The following is a 17,826-nucleotide window of genomic DNA, read 5'->3' on the forward strand; positions in this document are numbered from 1 at the left end:
TAAGACACGCACACTCACACTTCTTGGCTATACAGGGATTGTTTAACTCTTCTCACACAATGAGGGGGCTGCTTCTAGCTCAAGTTTCATACTGCAGCCCTTTGTCTGTGACGTCATTCACATTCAAAAGTCTAACATCACGTTGAATGTTGAAAAAGGAAATCTTGACATTTTTCGGAAGTTTAACAGTTTACTTTTCTCACTTACTTCTTCACTTTTACAATCAAAAGACCTGCTGAGGTCAGTGGCAATTGATTTTGTATAGCGTGAAGGACAAACGAAGAGTTCAGTGGATAAAAAAAAGCCTTCGCTTTTTTCTTTTTAATTTAAAAACCCCATTCATAACACATTGAATAAAATGAAAATTCAGACCTCTTGATATCTGCATTCTTCTAATTCCTTTACGTCGACACTCTCTTCAGAAATATTAACTTCAGAAAGAAACTTTGAACAAGGCTGGTATTTGTTTCACTCTTGTCTCTACAAAAAGCCATTTCCAAACAAACCAGATGGACATTTCAAACTCAAGGTATTTCCTGAAAGACTGTCTTTCTTTTATTCATTGACAGTATGAAATTGCTGATTGTGGCCTTAAAGAACAGAAAGGAAAAAGAAAAAAACAGATATTTGCTCTATCTTTATGTTTTCCCAGTTGTACTAAATGATTTTCAAAACAACAACAATGATCAACAAAACAGCCTGAGTGTCCCAGGAAGCAGCAGAGACACAACTGTCTCAAAAAAAAGACAAAATTCAGACACAATACATTTATTGTTCATAGTAATGTGAGTCACAACATACAGTATGTGCTCCAACCAGTCTCTCTTTAACCTTAATCAAACTTCTTCTGTTGCCTTAATTAAGTCTTGATACGGACCTCAGCCTCTAGTGTGAGAGTGTGCTTTGTACACCAGTCATCAAACCCCAAACACCTCCCGTTGAACCAGTGCAGTTCACAAATAAAAAATGCATTAATTAATTTGTTTGACTTAATTTAAACAAAAAAAATCAGGCCTCTATTTAATCAAGACAGTGTCTACATTACACCAAAACGTACTGGTGAAAGAATTTATGTGTAAAACCTTAATTTCTAGGAGATGGTATTAGTGTTTGTAAGTGGATTTAATTCTGACCTAAATCTTTCTAAAAGTTAAGATTTCATTGCTTAGGCCGGATTTATCGCACACTGAAAAAGAGCGGAAATCTGTGAAGCATTGTTTATTGAATTCAGTGTTACTCTGAAGTTTGAGGCTTTGAGATAAAATAAAACCACATTCTACAATCATCTAAGGAGACATATATTTCACAAACATCCTCATTGTGAATATGGCTACTCTCCCTGGGCACTTTACCTTCCAAAAGCTCCTCCGGTAACAAAGACAAAAGCCAGACATACACAAACATACTCGCTCTTCTTCCCCTTCGCCTGGCCGGTCTCAACATCCCAGTGCTCTTTGAGACGACGTCCCTACTATTCCACCGGGTCCCTCATTAAGGCCCAAATGCAGACTCTCGAGGGGAGATCGGGTACAGAGCAAGGGGGGCTACTGGGTAAACTTTGGAGAGGTCACCCCTTCGCTTCCTTCTCTCATCCCTCGCCCCAGCCCATCCTCAGGTAATGTCAGCGACGAGTGTAAACAAGCAGAAAGGTTAGCGCTGTTTTCACCCGACACTATCTTATCTCATTAGGGACAAGGGACAGCAAGCCAGAAATTACCAGCAGTGTCGTACTTTGTTGTTTAAGAAGACACTTCTGTGATGATCTCTCTAATGTCTGAAATGTGTTCGACAACGTAAGGGGTTTAAAGTTAGAATGGTTACATGTAATAGCAATAAACTTTTGTTTTGGTGTAACATTTTTCTTCTCATATAATAAACAGGTAAGGTCAACGTGTGTGGTCACAACAGTGAATGTTGGCAATGACATCATTCTTCTACAGATGTGACCTAAATAATTTAGGTACTAGTTTGCTAGTTTCAAATGTTATTGACTACAACATGATGTTAATTTTGTAAATTATGCTCTACATTAATGTGTAGAAATGCTGTACACCAGAATATGCGTTACCATGTGAAATTGTTAGCCAATTAGCATCCAAGGACAATTTCTCAGTGCAATCTGACCGTCAGTCATTACTGGTTTCAAAACAACCAGTGTTCACTACAGCTAGTTTAGAATCAATAATTACCATAACATATGTGACTGTGAATGGTGTGCCCGTAGCCAGGATGAGACCGTCTCTTGACTTTGGTGTAGGATGCAACAGTTTTAAATATATCGGATTATTCTAGCTGAAAACAAGATTGTGATAAAATAGACAAGGTTAATGGCTTATTTGTACTTTTGTGTTGGTCCTGTACAGAACAACTTTGCAGGCCCACAGCTACAGCTGTCACCACTGCTAATCTGTTAGCTTGTGCTGTTGTCATCCAGCCTTTGGGAAGAGCAAAGTTATTACATATAAAAGCTGAAGTGAAGCTGTAAACCCAACCGGTCACAGCAGAGGGCCAGCCCTCCCTGAGCCTGGTTCTGCCAGAGGTTTCTTCATGTTGAAAGGGAGTTTTTCCTTCCCACTGTTGCCAAAGTGTTTGCTCATGGGGAGACATTTGATTGTTATTGTGATTTGGCGCTCGCTGTATAATTAAAATAGAAATGAAATTGAATTGAAAAAAGTATACACGGCGACCTCTCAGTGAATGCCATGCAGTGTTTTTATTACCTTTGATGGTTTTTCGCACATTTGAGTTTCACTCATTTGTGTTTTATTTTAATTAGCCTTCCAGAGTGTCTTTCTAGATATATTTGAAGACAAGACCATATCACATCCCTTGAATCGCATTACTAGGAGCATGGTGAGCTGTAAAATGTCACATTGCAAATCTAAATTTGGACAATTAGCATTCTCCATGAAGGCTTTCAGTGTATGGATCACACTTCCAATTGAAATCAAATTCATGAGCATTAGGAGCTCAGTCTGAGTGGAGTTTTTATAAACTCCTCCTCTCACCTCATATTATGTATTTTCGTTGTCTTTTCCTATCAGCCTACCTCTCTGACATGTCTTCCCAATGTGATGTTTGTGTAAAGTTTGATCAGAAGGTTCCTTTGTAAGTGTGCATGCGCCATTAGCGTGCTGCCTGCTGTAACCCATAATTTCCTTCGGGATTAATAAAGTATTCTGATTCTGATTCTGATGACGGATGTCAAATCTTTTGCAGTAAACGCCAAAGGTTTATTAAAGGTAAATCAGAGCTGTAGTCATTTTAGTTAATTATAATTTTCCAGTTTTTAATACTTTTGGAATTAACACTATATTTTCCTAATATGTGTATTTATTGTAGTTGTGTATTTTTTAGTGTATTTTGGTTTTTTGAAATGAATTTTTTTTGAAAGCTGAAAATCTTCCCATTCTCTGTGTTGAAACTGTGTTAAACTGAATTGTCTTTTTTCAGTGAATACATAGAAACAGAAAAACAAGAAATTGTAATACTACACGAGTACTACAGGGTGAGCCATTTATATGGATACACCGTAATAACATGGGAATGGTTGGTGATATTAAAGTCCTGTTTGTGGCACATTAGTATATGTGAGGGGGCAAACTCCTCAAGATGGGTGGTGCCCATGGTGGCCATTTAGAAGTCGGCCATCTTGGATACAACTTTTGTTTTTTCAATAGGAAGAGGGCCATGTGACACATCAGACTTATTGGTAATGTCACAAGAAAAACAATGGTGTGCTTGGTTTCAACGTAACTTTATTTCTGTACTTTAGCGGTGTGTTACAAAATGTCATTATTTAAGCGTAGCATACACAGTGTTTGCTGAGGGATAGGCAGGTGATTTTTTATCTCACTGTGGTTACCGCTGCATTGTCTGGAGACTTGGCTCTATTCACTGCACTACAAAAAACTGCCCAAAACTGGAATGACTGTATGCATAACCTCTGCATACCAATAAACTAAAAGATCCTATTAAAACAACCCTCGTGGTCGTATTAAAACATCCTCCTGGAGTCATCCCTCCTCTTCTTTATAGCATCTTTCTTCCCACAGTAAGATGCCACATAGCCACTATCCAGAAGAGGTGCCCCTTCCTTCCTGCCTGCCTGCCTGCCTGCCTGCCTGCCTATGTGTTTGCTGACTGGCTGTGGAAAGAGCCATTTAGCATGGTGAATGTCAAGGTCAGTGTGGGCTGTCCTTGTCATCACTCTCTGTAGCAGAAGGTCAGGGAGAAGCTCTCCTCAAATGGCCAGACAAAGGGAAGTTCCGGGATGGAAAAAGCTGAACAGAAAAAGTCAGGTTATCGAGGTATTTCGATATAAAAGTATAAAAATGTTCCCCTTTATGCTGCCCTCTGTCTGAATTGTGTGCTGTATGTTTGCTGTCAAATAAAGTAACAATCGCTGAAGCAGACGGCTGTCAGCCGTTTCAGACGTCACTGTCCCCCCTGTGATCCATAACACAGAGCGATTTTAATGCAGCGAGTAATTACAATATGCCCCGGCCTGCTCTATCTTACTTCCTTGAACAGAAATGCTCCTCTCCACACATATGTGACTGCGCGATGGATGCACTCACATATGCAAACAGAATGAAAGGTTGTACAGCAAAGCATAAACTAATTTAATTTATTAGTAAGTCCTAAAAGCTTGCACAACGCAAAGTGCAATTCATGTCTACCACACTGAAAAATAATGAGTTAGCAGATACTGATGTAAAGCAAGTGTTTTCCAGAGTGAAAACTGATTCACTCTGTTGTAAAAGTCTTTTACAACAGGTTTAATGAAGAGAGTCTAAATTGCTTGTATATGCCTCAAATAGAAAATTCTAAAGAAACAGCATCAGTAAAATAATGCACTCAAGCCCTGATCTGTTTTTGCTTCAATCAGTGCTAAAAACTGCAGTTCCCCCAACGGCCACTTGAGGCTGACTCCACAAGAACATCAAACTTCACAGAAAGTGTCGGAAAGCACTGATTAACAAGTTTATAGGCTGGCATCAAAATATTTTTGGCCATTTTGAAGAGTTTCTTTGGTGGGTAATTTTTTTTTTTTTTTTCCAATTTGAACATCAGTGAGGTTTACCTTAGGACCATGGCTGCTTTGATTGACAGGTGTGCCGACACATAGGCTTCACCTTCAGGAATTCCAGTCACTGAAAGTGAACCTCTCCACTGTGTTTCCTGCTACATTAAAAAATTAAAAGAAAAAGCAAAATGCAACCAATGAAAGTAACAATCAAGATCAGAACATATGTATACAAGATGTAACAATTGGTTACCTGTTACATCTGTAGCCATTTGTTAAAATTGAAAGAGATACAGCACTCAGTAAAAATCTGATTAAATAAACATAGCGAGTACAAAATATACCAGAAAGAGAAGGGTGGAAAGGCAATGAAGAGGTCCTCTCTGCAGCTCAAGTAAATAAAGGCTAAGGCTTCTATTTGAGAATTTACTGTATTTATAGTACGAATGGGTACCAACTACTTGCTGCGATCCATCCACGCCACTCCCTCCACCATTGTTTCTCTGTATTTGTGCCTACTTTCCACAGCTTGAGTAAACACTGTCAACTCTTTCATTAGCCCTCTCACCACAGTCTCTCTTTCACTCCGCGTGGCTTTCATCCCCTCTCACTCTGTCTCTATGCGCCTCTGTTTAAACAGATGAATGTGATTAGAGCCTGTTTAAAATGACATTGGAAGTTTGTGTGTTTAATGAATCAAATAAAAGGCACAGTTATTATGTTTAAAGATAGGCCATAATATGTGCACTGTGCACAGAGACTATATGTGTGACACTCCAGCACCTCTGTTGAGTTTATATGATTGTGCAGGTTTTCAGATAACTGATTCTAATGCCAGGGTTATGGAGTGGTACTTTATACACTGACAAAAAAATTCTGGACTCACAATCTACCCATCAGGTTAGGTACTTCTATAGGTTTGTCTTGTATTTTTTGAAACTATTCTTCCTAGTCATCCATGTAATATTAATTCAGGTGAATGCAAACTCAAAAATATGAGATTGCAGATACAAATGGCAGAAAAAAGGTTAATTCCATTTAGTTTCAGATAATTTTCATAATGAGTTTGCATATTTCAGTTTAGCTTATATATAATATAATGCATATAATGCAGGGGTGCACATAAGTGGTCTGCAGGTGCGCATGCGCTGTCAAAATAAAAGACACGCACCAGATAAGAAGTTGCAACGCGCGTTTGCATACATAAGATTTTCTGGAGGATGACAGACATTTATTTAGATCTCTTAAAGATGTCGAAGAAGCAAGCTCCTTTAAGCAATTACTTTGGTGTTCCTTCACCTCCAAAGAAATGTCAGAAGGAGTCCGAAGCGCAAAAGAAGCGCGTATTCTCTGAAAAGTGAATACGCGCTTGACTCAAAGTCTTGTAGACATACAAACCAACTAAACATTGGACATCAGATAGATGTGCAGATGATGCATGATATTGGGTCCGTCGGTCCATGATCAATTCTGGAGGTCCAAACTTGGTCCATAATTTGGATGTCCAACCACACTGAAAAAAAGGCCATGTTGGATTTACTTGATTCAATAGTGGACATTGGTTGCACACAAATTTTTTGCTTTGGCAGAAACTTAAACAATTGAGTTAAATCAACACAACTTTTTCATATGTAATAAACATGTGCATTTTGTGTTCATAAAACACGATTGAAACATGTTCAGATGAAGTAAGTTGAGCTCTTGGAATATTTTAATCCTTCACAATTTTGTCATTTTATTTCAACACTATTCAATAACTTTTACCCCAGTACTACTTGGTCACTTAAATACTACATGTTGTCTTCATATTACATAATGTTCAACAAAGTCTAGAGTCTGGTTACCATAAAGATTGAATGGATCTACAATAGCTACCATCCTCCTAACCTTATTCTGGTGCAGGGGGGCTGGGAAATAACCCTGAAGTGATAGGTTACAAGGCAGGACAACTCACAAGTCTATCACAAACCACCATTTGCACTTACATTCACAGGTAATTTAGAATCACCAATTAACCTAACTCTAACAACTGCTTGACTTTTAACTGTGGGACGAAACCAGAATACCCAGAGAGAACCCAGTGCAAACTAGCCAGATTGTGGATTTGAACCCAGGACCTTCTTAATGTGAAGCAACAGCACTAACCACCATGCCACCAATCCAGACTTAACAAAAGCAGGAAAGCTATGATTTCAAGGCTTGATGCAGAATTATTTTGTACGTTTTTGTTCTTGACAGGTTAAACCACAATAAATAGCAATAGCATACATGTGGTGTGTGTGTAGTTGTCTGCCTCTTATAACTCCAGTGATTTTCCTGCAGTTTGACATCTCGTGCGATCATGTGAATTTCATGAGTTCAGCAACTAACCACTCTTACTAGGTTGTATCATGTCATCTCAACAAGAACAAATTAAGTTGTTGAATTTCGTACAGATTCTTCATGATTTAATTACATTCATAGAAACATGAAATTATTGTGTTTAAATTACAAGTTAGATTTTTTTAATGCAACAACCACCCAATTTACTTAGAGACGGCTGCTCGATTTGACTGAGATGGATGCCTTCCTGAAACCACGATCCAAAGCGTGCGAGACTGAAATCCCGAGACGTTTGTGCAAGTGTGTATGTATGAAGTGAACTATCTGCTCGACAGTCTTTGTCAATGTGACATTTTGCAAACTGCCTGTGAGGAGCTAAGGACATTTCTGCTCCAAATCCAAAGAGCAGCTGCTCTCTCGTGTTTTAGTTCAAGAGCCCGCACTATCTTGGAGATGTCCATTGATCGCTCTCAATGAACACTCTCAATAGCCTGTACACGGAGGTCTTATGGACGTCAACACCACACATTCAGCAGACGTTGAAAAAAAGACGTTGCCTGGGGTCACAAAACCCCTTCAGTGGACCAAAATTGGACGTCCAAAAATGACTTATAAAAGACGTCACTTCGATGTCACTTTGCATTGTAGGAAGCATAAACACATCCAGTAAAGCATAAGCAACCAGAAAAGGCAGTTTGTGACAACACATTTTACCAAATTCAGAAATACCAAAACTAAGGCTATTTTTTCCATAAGTTCACAAAATCCTTTCAGGTATGGCTATCGCTCCACAACAAAAAAGTTTTAGTTATTTTTTTTTTTTAAAGCTTAAATTTCTAATTGTACTTAACAACAATATAGAACTGAAAATAATTAAGTGTTGGTAAGATACAAACAATTTGGTATATAAGTTAAAATCAAGTAGAATATCCACTGATTTCCTAACACAGTACTTTGAAGCCTGGTGAGCAGCTACTTGCTCTGGCTCACATTGCGTTGGACTGCATGGATCCCACAAGCTCTCTACATTACTTCAGCTTGGCTACTACTAGGTCACATTTAATAACATTCAAATGATTAAAAAAGTGCTGTAAGCCCCTTTGTCATACCACACACACACACAAAAACACATCTGCCCATACCTGCAACCCCCTTTGCACTCATCTGCATATCCCTTGCTCTGCACTATAAATTCCACCAGAATCAGACACTTATGCTTTCATAAATCTCCTCCTTGTCATTTTCAAATTCCAGAGATTTATTCACAGAACAACAGGCCCAAGTTGAGAGAACAGTGAATCGAGAGGACAGTATTAGAGTTGTGGGTTGTATTGTTGTGGGATCTTTCCACTGGGCTATGTGTACATAAATATCATTTTTATGTCTTCAGTTAAGTGAAAGTCATTAATTGTGTGTGTGGGCAGTATGTCATGTAATCCAATTCTGGGCGCTTTACTATGTCAAATTTCCAAAGTGCGCTCAAAAGTTGCAGGTAATTTGACTAAAAGATACGCTGACATAGAGAGTTGAGGTACAATGTGACATTACATGTTTTGTTCCAGAGGTTAGAAGTATATTCACCCTAATTCTTTTAAAATCAGGAACTTCCAAGAGCAAGTGCTGTCGTGTATGCTCCTACATGTTTAAATGTGTAGCACTAACCAAGATAAAAGGAACCACAACTTATGGCAAATAAACAAGCTGGAAGAGCATTGGCTATTATGTTAGCCCTCAAAATGCCCATAGGCCAAGCTAAAATGTAGTTAAATACCCACAGTCCTTATCTACTTTTCACTACTTGTCACAGTATTTTAGTTTGTGACATTTTCCCTTGTAACATCAGCAACGAAATGTTGATGTTACTATTATATTCTGGATTTTTTTAAAATAATGTAATTGCTTCACATTATTGTACACCTCAAAGGGCAAATGTAATTATATCCACTGTCAATTTAAATACTAAGCACTAAATATCAGTTTAATTATCCTACATACAATAAAGCAGTGACATGATATCCATTCCATTTAAGAAGCATATGAGCTTCCAGTATTATTTCATTAATGTCATTAAGAAGTTTGTCATAATCATGAACTGAATGCTGATGCAAAGTGTGCTTAACAAGCCAGCAACTGGTGAGAATGTTAACTATGACTTGTTTTACTGTAGGTCATAAAATAGTATTGAAGTTTGTTTATACATTTACACAAAGATAAGTTGTTCTCTTTAATAGAAAAGAAACCACTTTAACAAGCTTACAGAAACCAGCATCGAGACCGGCGTTGGTCAAATTACTTTAAAAAAGTCATTAGTTACTAATTACTGATTACTTCTCCAAGAAAGTGATCCCGTTACTTTACTGATTACTTATTTTCAAAAAGTAATTATTTACTTTATTACTTTAGTTACTCTATAAAAACATGCTTACACAACCTGAATACGTAATAAAGCAATAGACCTTTCAGCCCAATTCTAATTTTTCTGCATAATTCATCATATAAAATTGAATCACATGAAAAAGACTCTTTTTAAAACTTGTTTTAAGTTGTTTTTAGTTTTAATCTGTTAATTTCATGCACATTGCATCAAGCAAAAATTAAATTATATGCAACAGTCTTTGACTGGAAGAAGTTTGTTTAACATTTAAACCTATTTTCTGCATATTCCAGCATATAAAATAAAATATTTTTTGTGTTTACACTCACTCTTTCAAGTAGATGCAAGTAAAACACAGCAAAAAATAAATAAAATCAAAGATTCAGCAGCACTGAGTCCTGTCGCTCTTAACTCTATTGTCACCTGTTTTGCAGGAGAGGGGCCGGTGCCGCTTTGCCCGGTGCTGCAGCGGTCATGTCAGTGGCGGGGATTTTTATTTTTGCGATAAAAAGTTTTATTCCCACGCAGAGTGTAGAGCGGACACTAATGTTTTTGTCACTTTTCATGGAATCAAACTGAAAGTAATGTAAGTACTTTCAAATTTTAAACGCTACATGGTCGTACTCTCTCCCCGCATATTATCCATTGTTTGTTGCTGCTATGGACATCGCAGACTCGTACGTCATTGTCATGTGACACTCTCACAAACAGAATCACAGTTTAGTAGCACAGTGGGAAAGTAACAGTAATCTAATTACTTTTTTTGCAATACTAATTCCTCACCATACTTGTTACAGCCCATCTCTGATCATGACAACACAGTAACCTACATCACAACACTAACCTTCCTGCCTGAGAAAATCGTCTAGTGTTTGCTAACTAGCTAACATGTCACCACCTTGACTGTTGACCATCCTTCACTGTTTTGCTGAACATTTTTTTGTGGGGGGGGGTTATTTTCTCTTATTATCTTGCTTTTGTGTTTGTTTCACTGCCATGAGGCCGTGTCTCAGCAGATACCACATTTTGCTGTTATTCTGGATACTTTGAAGAACCGTGAACAAAAACCCACCAAACACATTCATCTGAATGAAATCAAAGCGGTGAATACTTGAAGTGTGTGCTTACACTGTCCATCTCTTTTCTGTTTGTTTTTTTAATATTTGTTAATTAGTATTTTTCTTTCACTTTAGCTCCTTTTCTTTGGTCACGTTTGTCAGAGGTGTTAGGCAGACAAAGGACGACGAAGCTGCCAGCTCACTAACTACTACTTCAAAGGTCTTTCCACTTAACTAAACTGCATATGTATTTCTCTCTCTCTCCTTCTCTTTCTGTCTCTCTCTCACTGTAGGCGAGGACTGTGATTCATGTACTTCTTGTGAAGACCACCATTAGGTTCTTGCAATACAGCTTTTATCTCCATCCCTGGGACTAATATCACTTACATTTTCTTTTTCTGGCTGCTTTTACACCTCATGTTCTTTCTCCTTCTATCCTTTCTGACTCCCTCACTTTTCTCTTGCTGGCATGTCCGCTCGGTTTTCCCCATCATGTTTTCCTAGGAAATCATAATTGGTTAAAACCCCAAGTCTAACTGTTGGCAAACAGAATGTGTATATTTAGTAATTTTGTTTATTCATTTCTTTTTCAAGTTTTATTAATAATGAACCAAAGAAAGCAACGGTTCTGGCTTATATGAAAATAACTTTTTTCTAAAAAGCCCATTTGGTTTTTCCCAATATTCAGTCTAAGGTTAGTTTTGTCACCTGTGATGACTTAGAGATCTCAGGCTTATAGATTCCTAATTCTCATTTCCAAAATAAAACAAATCCTGCGTCATCATCATTTCATTAGAATGATTATCACGATCATCAGATCATGATTATCATTGTAATCAAAATCATTCCAAGTCTCATCATCATCATCCCTAACATTTTTACACTCATCACAATCAATACCACCACTCTTGTATAATTTTAATCATCCAATCAAATGCCATCATTATAATCTTCATAACAATTAGTGTCAACATCATGGAAATTTTGCTTCTATTTGGATAAAATACTGTCTGTCATTATCATCTGAGCCATCATCAGCAATAATAAAGCTATTAATTGGTTTTAAATGATATATATATATATATATAAACATATATAAATATACATACACACACACACACATTTAAAACAGTATAAAAAAAACTGAGCTGCAAACAATAAGGAAACCCTTTTTTAAAAGGGCAAATCAATACAATGCCTTAAAGCATTGGGGGTAAAAATTTAAATACATGAAAAAAGAAGATATACAACTTGAATAACATTAAGGCGGTATATACATTTTTTTTTTTTTTTTTTTTTTTTGCACATGTGGACGCACACACACACACACTCTTTATTATCTGCTCCATAGATGGCTACTTCCTTACTTCTATTTTCTACTTGAAAACTAGGAAGAGAAACAAGAGATCATCTCACCTTTACTGCTGTTTTTATCCTGTTGTAGGGGGTTTCAGGTGGAGCATACTGTACCAAGATAACATTTCCCCTTGGTATTAGTCAGCGCTCCATTGGTATTCTAGAGTTCTAGCAGCTTTAGAGAAACAATGGCTAGTTGGCATTTCACGTAGCACCATGATCAGTTGGTGTGTGTCATAGGTTTCAATGTGAAGATACTTTTGTAAGCCACTGTATGTCCTCCTCTGTACCAATCATATGTGTTTTTTTCCCCAGGGACCAAACCTTGGACCTGTTTTCTGTTTTCTTTAGAAATGTTATTCCCTGGCCATCTACTTGAAGGTTTGATGGGATTTTCTGCCATTGCTATGCAGATGATACACAGCTGTACTTTTGAGGTGCATTGCATTGCTCAGTCGTCCAGTTGGTGCAAAAAACAAGCAGCAAGACTGCTAACAAAAACTAGTTGCCTTTATATCTCACACCAATTCTTGTGTTGTTTCACTGGCTTTAAGTGAAATTCAGAATCCACTTTAAAATCCTGTTATTAACACGTAAAACTCTACATGTGCCACATTCTCATTATTTTAAAACCAGAGGTGACTGTGCTCTTGAGGTTATGGTGCTCCAACTTTGGAACAACCTTCCTCAAGGCTGGTTGGCTGATTCTGTGATTTGTTTTAAACAGCTACTGAAAACACACTTTTATAGGTTAGTTTTCCATTAATCTTTCCCCTTTATTTTGGGCCATACTTTACAACTATATACAAGTATGGATGTGTGTATGTTCAAATGAATGTCTGCATGTTTCTGTGTCTGTACGTTCAAACATGTGTACTTATCTGTAGATATAATGATATTTATGCCTTAGAACCTAGAAGCTTCTTTAATAGGAGAAGAGTTTCAAAATAACAAAAAAACAAAAAACAAAAAAACAATTATGTCCTCATTAACCCAGCTCCAGGCAGACCTCTACAGAGAGGAGACACACTTGAAGAAATTATTTTTCATCCTCTTCCCCTGCTTGTCAGTTTCAGACTCTTTGGTGTCTCAAAATCACAAGGACATCAAAAATATGAATGACCTTAACAATTCAGACACCAGTGGAGCTGAGTGTTTCTTTGCAGGTGTGATGGTAATGAACTTTGTATGCTCTTCATCCATCTTGCTGAAACACACATGCACACACCACATCCATTTCTCCTGATTGCTGCCCCCCTTCACTCCCTCACGATGGCACTGAGCCGTGGAAATGTCAGGGGTCAGGTTTACATTGACGCTAAAGCGCTGGTCACCCTGGGCCACAGTAAAGGTCAGCACCATGGTGACAGCTGGTTGATATCGTCGTTGGGAAGTTAGTCATGAGTCACCGCTCCAAATCTTCCATGTGGCATTAACATCATTCTCTGATTTCTCGCTTTCTCTGTCTTGTTTTATTTTCAGATGCCATCTTGACAGATCTGCCTGGTGGAGGGTGTGATGGAAAGGTCAGTACTTATAGTTAACACAATATTTTTTTTTTACTTGTTTGGTGAATAATGCAGTGTGAAAACAAATGCATATATTTAATAGCACCATATTACTTATTCATAACTTTAAATTATAGAAATAGCACCTGGAATGTGAGGAAATCTTGATTTTATATAATGAAACTGCCACTTGGTTCTAAAAAAGCTAATGGCAGGTTTCACCATGTATTATCAGCCTACGTATATGCATTGATTAGGAATAGTTACACCTAATAAACAGTGGCTTGACAGTTTTGCCAAGAGTGATGCAGAGTTCATGTCATATTGAATTTCCTGTAAATACAAGCTGTCATGTGGGCAAAAACATTCACGTCACTCTGCTAGGGGTAATTACTAGCAAGAAATAGGCTTTTATTTATAGGCCATCATGTCTTAGACTTGAACCTGTGAATCAAATGTATGACACACAAAACACATGTTACTAATGCTGACAGGAGATCAAAAAATGAAAAACTTTAAAAATAAATATACTTAAACAAGATTTCAGGTTGTACCAAATGGGTTTGGCTCTTAACACCCTCCAGGTCACCGGTGATCCATTTAGGGTTGGATTGGGTTTCGTTTGAGGCAGACAACTACACCCACACCACATGTATGCTATCGCTATTTATTGTGGTTTAACCTGTCAAGGACAAAAATGTACAGAAAATTCTGCATCAAGCCTTGTAATCATAGCTTTCCTACTTTTGTTAAACCTGGGTTGACAGCTTGGTGGTGTGATGGTTAGTGCTGTTGCCTTACAGCAAGAAGGGCCTGGGTTCAAATCCACAATCTGGCTGGTTTGCAGTGTGTAATTAGAGTTAGATTAATTGGTGATTCTAAATTATCCATGAATGTAAGTGCAAATGGTTGTTTGTCTCTATGAAATCATCAACCTCCAAATTGGTTCATTAAGCAAGACTAGCAGTAATTGCCTTGATTAACAAAGTAGTTGTTCAAACAATAAGATTTCATTGTGTTTTCCTAAGTTTTTACCTTGTGTAGAATGAATTAAAACAAATTTCACTTTACATACTTCAATAAATCTCTTCAAGTCAATGTAAGTATACTACGTTGATCCAACGTAATCTGATTACATTAAGCCACCAAATGCCAAATGTGTTGGTTTGACATGGTCAAAAATGGGTTATTGTACTTCGTTAAATCACGTGGAAAAAGGTGCCATGATTAAATTGTGTTCATCCAACAACAGTTTTTTTTGAGTGTGCAAGATGTTGTGTTTCTATTGAAGGCTTTTCCATTGGGTATTCCAAACAAGAATAAATTTAATAATAAAAAGGGGTAAACTTAAAACCAAAATCCTAAACTCAGTCCTAAACCTTGTTGGGTCAACCTAGGATCCTGGTAGATGTTAGGGGGCTGACGCAAAATGAAACCTGCTTCCAAAAACATCCCTGATGGAATCACTGAACAACCCACAAAAAGAGAAAGAAGCTTTTACTTTCTAATCCATTCCAACATTTAATCTGCTCTTAATTTCTTCCTGTAGTGCTCGACTTCCTGTTTTATCATTGTCTGATCAGTGTCATTATATTTATAGCTACCCTGATTAATCATTTACCATTGGTCTGAACATCAAAGCAGGTAAGGGGAAACTGCAGGGCAAGAAACTGAGCTCAGCAAAATCTTGCTTTATTATTTTTCTACTTTGGCTGCCACTTCTTTTCTCTGCTTCTTTTTGTTTCTTACACAAAATATCAAGTGAGAAAATCTATTAAAACCACATTTTCAGTGCACAATAACAAAACACATAAAAGAAAGACACTCCAGGCTTCACTGTGATGCCCTTACTTTGGAAACGATGTGGAAAGCACTTTACATGCAACCCATACAGAGTTTATTTAAAGAGCCTCTGTGTTCTTCCCAGTCTTCTCTCTGTTCTCTACCCTTTACTGATTCCCCAGACCCCGTGTTGCCCCCCCCCCTCACCCCCTTCTTTTACTGGCAGGATAAATGTATACACTCTCTGCACCACAGGGGTTCTAATCTATGTGTGTGTGCTGGAGAAAAGAAGGACGTGTTAGACAGCAAACGTATGTAGCAACACCAGAGCAACAACCTCTCGTCAGTGTTGCACACTCTGACACGTACGGGTTAATGTGGCCACCAGCCGTGTGGCGTGGTTGGCTGGCTCACCTTCCATCTTGCCCAGCCAAGCTCCATGCTGGGCACGACACGCCCGCCTGACAGTATGCATCCGCCAGGCCATGACAGCTCGCATATGGAAATCTTCTGCCACCGGTGGAGAGGGAGAGCCAGGGAGGGCAGTGGGGCCAGTTAGAGAGCTACGCTGAAAGAAACAAATACATGTCAGAGGATTGGATTCAAAGTGTGGCAAAAAAAAGGGCAAAATACATGTTTCATGGCGGTCATTGGAAAGAACATTTTTGGCGGTAGGAGTGTGCACCGAGCATTATACTTTTCTAAAAACAATTTTCAGATCTATACATAACTAAAAAGAAGACACAGTTAGAAAAGAATTGTAATCAACATTCCTTTTTTAAGTAATAACAGACAACATTACTACAGTTACTAGTGGTACAACCATAATCCAGGAGTGAGTAATTAAGTAGTTCAGTAGTGGGTGGGGGGTGGGGGGGTCTTAAGTCACAGTTTCTGATGGCCTGAGGGTAAAAGCTCCAGCTCATTCTTTCTGTCTTGGCAGCCAGCAGACGGTGATATCTCCCTGATGGCAGACAGAGAACAGACTGTTGTTGGGGTGCTGGAATCCCCTGGAACCCTCCTGGCTGTAGATCGGCATTGTTTGTAAATGTCCTGCTGATTGGGAAGGTTGGACTTTGGTCTCATCGGCTGCAGGTCCCCATCCAGGTGGTGATACTCCCACACTATGGTGCAAGTGTAGAAGTTCATGAGCACCCTGAGTTTAAAGTCTTTAATTGTCTGAAATGGTATAAGCAATGATGTGCTTTCTTCACCAGGGTGTTAAAGTGGCACAACCATGGTCACTGCTTTAAATAACTATAAAATGTGATAGTTTTACTACTCTTTACATTCTTAACCACCAATTTGGTTTGTAGCATCGGGTTTGGTGTTGCCACTCTGCACTTCCAACTTCAATGAGTCAAATGAATTCCCAGCTTCCTAATTGTACACCTACATTATGAGAAATATTTTGGCCTACATTAAATAGTAGCTAATCAAAACAGATCAAATGGTATTATGGCATAACATTTACCCGATTCTTTAACTTGTTAGTGTCCACCAGGTCATGGATGAACCTCTTAGGGGTAGGGTTAGATTACAATTTAGCCAATTGCTTAACAAACTTTTCAGTTTCAGACACTGGAAGCTATTACCTTTCAAATCAAGACTTGGATTCATTTTTGCCTGACAGTTTTCCTCTTATAATGTTTTTAATGTGGGCATGCCAAATAGGTGGAAAGCTTTTGAATGCATCCATTTGAAAAACAGTTTAGTAAACCTAACAGGGCCAAATGCAGAGAGGGAGACATATAGCTAGATAAAGAGGTGAGTGGCATGCAGTAGTGTGTGTGTGTGTGTAGTGAGCGTAGCCATCTGCTGTTCATCATCACTTCTCCAAGTCTCAATCTTGCTCTCATCTCTAGCATTTGGAGGCACTGAGGTTTCTGATGCCAGCAAAGGTCAGAGCTGGTGATTTATTGGTCCTCTTGCGGGAGGCCGTCTGTGGACCTGAGATACCTGCTGTGCCCCTGGATCAAAGCCAACATCCCTGACACCAGTGACATGCTGCCAACACAAGAAAAGCTTGCATTGGACATATTTCACATTGCTGTATACATATATATGTTCCAGCTGAATTAATTCAGCAATGGCAGATGACCTGACGTCACTGTGAGTATAATAGTTATATCAGTTGACTGTTGTGGAGAAAGTCAGCCACTTATACACACAAAATGTAATTTTACATTAAATATTTTAAGCTTTTAGCTATTTTTCAGCTGACTAGCGGGTATCATAGATAGTAAATAAAAGCTGTACTGTTGTTTTTTGTACAACCTGGCTGTAATTGATCACGTTCATGAATCTGGATAAGATGTATGCACACAATGGTTCACACACATAACAGGTTGTCCCAGTTTCATAAGTCTGGATAGGATGTTAACATGCGCAACCACA

At 38.3% G+C, this 17,826-nt stretch overlaps 1 long non-coding RNA gene across 1 annotated transcript in view; it reads left to right on the top strand.

Annotated features, from left to right (window-relative positions):
* The window catches only part of LOC120741739, a 431,134-nt gene extending 415,370 nt beyond the window's left edge, over nt 1–15,764 (top strand). Inside the window, exon 13 of the long non-coding RNA XR_005697678.1 lies at nt 13,622–15,764. This is a non-coding gene — a long non-coding RNA (uncharacterized LOC120741739). The remainder of the gene's footprint in view (nt 1–13,621) is intronic.
* The last annotated feature ends 2,062 nt before the right edge of the window (nt 15,765–17,826 follow it).

The sequence above is a fragment of the Simochromis diagramma genome, unplaced genomic scaffold (assembly GCF_900408965.1).
Source record: "Simochromis diagramma unplaced genomic scaffold, fSimDia1.1 OVJJ01000486.1, whole genome shotgun sequence".
In the NCBI taxonomy this organism is placed as follows: Eukaryota; Metazoa; Chordata; class Actinopteri; order Cichliformes; family Cichlidae; genus Simochromis; species Simochromis diagramma.